Raw genomic sequence first — 5,000 nt, forward strand, 5'->3', positions numbered from 1 at the left:
AGTTTGATCTTAAGATGCACCGATTCAACGGCCTATTTAGGAAGATCATTTCACAATTTGTTCACAACTGGAATAAAAGTTCTAGAATACTGTGGTAGTGATGAGCATTATGATGGAGAAGGCAAGACTGTTTCTTAAAGTGTTTATTTTACCTGTCACAATCTCATGAACATTATATTACTGGAGAAAAATATTACATGAAATAATATTAACAACACGGTATTCTTGACATGCTGAAGCTGTGTATCCGCAGTCTCATTTCAATCTTTTTCATTTCATTAATTACCTGTCAGCTCCATAATGTGTCTTGAAATTGATTTTACTTTTTAAGCCACCAGCTCATTTTACGCTTGCCTTCGAGCTCTTTTTATAACTCCTGGCTCGGCGTTATTAGTCAGTAAACGTAGTGAATTATTTCTTAAACCTTTTATTTGATATATTCCAAACTTCATTGGTTATCTCCGTTGTTATTCAATGACCTCAAAGTAGTTTCTTTGACTCTTAGTTTGTCTGACATTAAAATAACTTTATTATGTCAGTCGGACGAATTATTGTTCTAAATAGCTGTGTTTGTGTGAGTTACCCTTCCCTTAAGATGAAACTGCTGGCTCCATAATCATGTCCCTCCTATTGCAACCCTCTTCTATTGACTAACTATCGTGGATCTCCTTTGCCATACTTATTTCGACAGTCACAATAGGTTTAACGATACATACTCAAATTGTTTAATCCTAACAATAAACTAAATTCATTGTCCAATCACTATTGAGACGAAAGTGTTATCCATGAGACAACGATGACCCTCCCACACACACATACACACACACATATATATATATTATATATATATTTATATATAACTTTTATATATATATATATGTATATATATATAGTATATATATATACACATATATATACACACACACAAAACCTTTCATATACTCATCCACAAGAAATATCACAAACACATACTGTAGATCTAAGTTTCATATTATCACATGACCTATAAAAAAATTCCAGTGTGCGATCCAGAGGGTCTGCCGAGGAAGGAGGGTTCAGTCTTGTTATACCGGTGTGAATTCCTGTTCCATGAACACTAGTAGATGCTCTTCTTTCGTCTTTGTTTGTGTTCTCAAGTCTTTTGCATGGATTCCGACCCAGGTCAAATTACGGGCCAAGTGTTTGACCTTCTGTTTTTTTTATTTTTTTTTTTTTTTTTGTTTTTTTTTAATGTGAAATGAATGTTAATATGGCCTTCCAGTTGCTGTTTTCTATGTTTGGGTATCCTTTATTGTATGTATGCATTAGTGTTTTTTACGGTATACATACATACATATATATATATATATATATATGTGTGTATATATATATATATATATATATATACATAGAATATATGTGTGGGGGGGGGCGGGAGTAATTATTTATTTATGTATTATGTAAATGAATATCTGATTATGTTTGTACATCTTATACTCAACGTATTTACATAAACACATCATATGGATTCTGTGTGAATATATAACAGGAAAAGTATTCTATTCTTCTATTTGAAATGCAATCACCTATGGTATGAAAAAAAGTATATCTGGTTGCCCATTCATCAAATAGGCGTGTCTCCCCCAGAATGAAATTTCAATTTGTTTTAAGCAATTTAAAGGAAGAAGTCGGCACATCAGATATTTGGCCGGAAATTATTCCTGGCATAGGCGATAAGGGCCAGGTTGGGTTTCAGCTACCATCATCGCCCATTTTTTTTTTTTTTCTGTCACAAAAATCCCTTTTATATGGCGGTATTTGATAGCGAATTTCCCATTTCAGTTTTAATTAGTTTATTTTCTACCATTAAAATATTCTGTATGTCACCACAACAATAGCTATATTTGATAATTTTTTCCACTTCCTCATTCAATCCTCTATTTGATATTATGTAAAACACAGCTCAGTGTCTCAATCTCCTTTGCTTTATGTATTGGAATAGGGATCTTGTTCATTTGAGCCCACTAATGAATGTAAGGAGGGATTGCAATGGGAGATTTAAAGCCTTGAATAGCAATTTACCGCAATTTAAACTCGTCCATTGAATAGATGAGATGGGAAGTTGAGGGATACTCACCCCACCCCCTTGGGGGTACACAGTGTAACGACAATCGGGTCTCTCTCTCTCTCTCTCTCTCTCTCTCTCTCTCTCTCTCTCTGATTATTTGTGTTTTTCGTGTACCTACATTTTTACGAGGTAATTTCGATCTTCGTTTTTTCTGTACTTCATGTACAATTACAAAGCGCATTTAGTGTAGCAATTAAACGGACAAGTGTGTATTTTTTAGAATTGTAATTCATCTATTACTGTTGACATCAGATTGAGTTTTCTAAGAAAGAAAGCGCAATACAGTGTTCTCGTCGATCCTAAACTTGATGGGGAAATCGTTGGTGCGACTAACACACACACACAAAAACTACCTCTGATGTAACTGATAGAACTACCTCTTTAATTTTCCTCTTTACCAGATATCCTGATCCTTTGCAGAGAATGTAGGGTTGCCGGCATTGAAAATTAAACGGTCAACAAAGAAAACAATTCATTGAGTACATATTTCCATATATTTAACTAGCCAAAATTTAGATAACGGCCAGTCCTCTGATTGTGTATCTTTATTGGAATTAGAGATGAAATCTAAATGGCCCCTAGTTGTTTTCTCAACAAACATGGTACCAATCACGCCTTGAATTCCGGGAATAATTGAGTAAATGTTTGGCTATAATGAGAGCTACATTTTCTGGAAATAGAGAGATTCTAGCAAAATTAAAAAGTGTTGAAAAAATTGAGCACATTTTGTGAAAATTGCTGTAAAGCTTGAATTACAAAGAAAGAGTTGGCCAGGGAACTTAGAGGCTTGCCGATTAATGTATTATTTTTTTTCCTGACATTGACTTTTATCTATATCTCTGTTGATGTTCTAATCAGGATTCAGATACAAATATCACTCTATTCTTTTCTGTGGAGGTTGTAGGTTGGAGGAAGAGTTAGCCATAAGTATATCATACTAAATACTTCTCTGTAGTGTCTCTGATCTTATTTTTTGTGTAAAGAAACCACTGAGTCTTGCGCAGGTGTTTGCTGCACCATATTAATTTATTTTTTTTTTTCTTTTCTATCGTTTCATATTGCCTAGAGGTGATATTGTAAAGGATACTGTTTAGGCTGAATAGAAATAGGTAGAAGGTTAGCCAGGGCACCAGCCACTCGTTGAGATACTACCGCTAGAGAGTTATGTGGTCCGTTGACTGGCCAGGCAATACTGCATTGGATCCTTCTCTCTGGTTACGGTTAATTTTCCCTTTACCTACACACTCGCCGATTAGTCTGGCATATTCTTTACATATTCCCCTCTGTCCTCATACACCTGACAACACTGCGATTACCAAACCATTCTTCTTCACTCAAGGGTTTAACTACTGCATTGTGATTGTTTAGTGGTTTGTTTCCTCTTGGTAAGGTTATAGAGGAAACTCTTTAGCTATGGTGAGCAGCTCTTCTAGGAGAAGGACACTCCAAAATCAAACCATTGTTCTCTTGTCTTGGGTACTGCCATAGCCTCTGTACCATGGTTTTACACTGTCTTGGGTTAGAGTTCTCTTACTTGAGGGTGCACTTGGGCACACTATTCTATCTTGTTTCTTTTCCTCTCGTTATTTTGAAGTTTTTAGTTTATATGTGAAAGATTTATTTCAATGTTATCATTGTTCTTACACTTCTCGTCTAGTTTTTCCTTATTTGCTCTCCTCACTAGGCTATTTTCCCTGTTGGAGCACTTGAGTTTATAATATCCTGCTTTTCCAACTAGGGTTGTAGCTTAACAAATAATAGTAATAGTACCAATATATTTGTAAAAGATAGTTAAGTAAATACTTTGGACGACTGGAAACGTTCTTGTCTAGCAGTCTGTAAATAGAAGTTTGAGAATTGATCAAACTGATAATTTCTAGTAGTGTCTGCAACCTCACCATCCTTTTGAGCTAGGAATGGCGGGTGTGGGGAAGTTTATCAGGTTTAGTAGCTGAGTCATCAGCAGCCATTGCTTGGCCATCCCTGGTCTTAGTTTGGGGAGAGGAAACTTGGGTACTGGTATGTTCGTTCTTTAGGGCATTGCCCTATCCATTGCATCTCCTTTAAACCTCTACTCTGGGTTTGAGCTCATTTTGATGGACCACAAAATTCTAAAGAGAAATTCCTTAATTGAGGATTGGCTTTGTTATTAAATTATCTTTTGTAAAGGAAGCAATAAATATACACTAATTAATTTGACACCCACTATTACCTTGAATATTTAGGGGCGAAACAATACAATAGATATAAATGGTCAAAAAATTATTCTCATACTTAGTATTATTGATATTCAACCTGTAAAAAGGGAGATGGAAATTATATTATGGTTAATGCAAGTAAAATCCAAAATCTTGTAATAAAGGTGAAATGTGAGATCGCAAATATAAGAAGTTGGAGAATTCAACCCAAATACGCTGTATATTTTGAAATACTAAAAGTATTAATATAACTGATTTTGCGTAATTAGTGGGTGAATGATACCTTACCTAATATCTTCTAAGAGATCGCATTCCTGTTGATTCTTCGCTTGTAACTTGGAGATTTGTTCACTGTGAAGATTTTTGCACACTTTTAGGTAGCTTCCCTGAAAAGATAAGAAAAGAGACCATAAGAAATGTGACCGGAAGTCTAAATAAATATTGTTTAAATGATGCATTCGTTACAACTTATAAAGGTGAATATGTTTTTCTTCTGAATGTTTTACATAAAACAAATTGTATAAATTAAATCCATTATTTCAGTAGATACGTAATGTATGAACGAGTACGGGATGGATATGTTTTGATGGGTATTTTATATATATATATATATATATATATGATAGATAGATAGATAGATAGATATGTTTGTGTGTGTGTTTGCATGAATATATGTTTGCATTTATGTATGTATA

At 34.4% G+C, this 5,000-nt stretch overlaps 1 protein-coding gene across 21 annotated transcripts in view; it reads right to left on the reverse strand.

Moving 5' to 3' along the window:
- The window catches only part of nwk (nervous wreck), a 228,329-nt gene extending 223,649 nt beyond the window's left edge, over window positions 1-4,680 (reverse strand). For all 21 annotated transcript variants that reach the window (XR_011039209.1, XR_011039210.1, XM_068345039.1 and 18 more), the window contains exon 1: window positions 4,594-4,680. The gene's annotated coding sequence lies outside the window, so the exon portion shown is untranslated. The remainder of the gene's footprint in view (window positions 1-4,593) is intronic.
- Window positions 4,681-5,000: the final 320 nt, after the last annotated feature.

Source organism: Palaemon carinicauda, chromosome 21, assembly GCF_036898095.1.
Source record: "Palaemon carinicauda isolate YSFRI2023 chromosome 21, ASM3689809v2, whole genome shotgun sequence".
Lineage (NCBI taxonomy): Eukaryota > Metazoa > Arthropoda > Malacostraca > Decapoda > Palaemonidae > Palaemon > Palaemon carinicauda.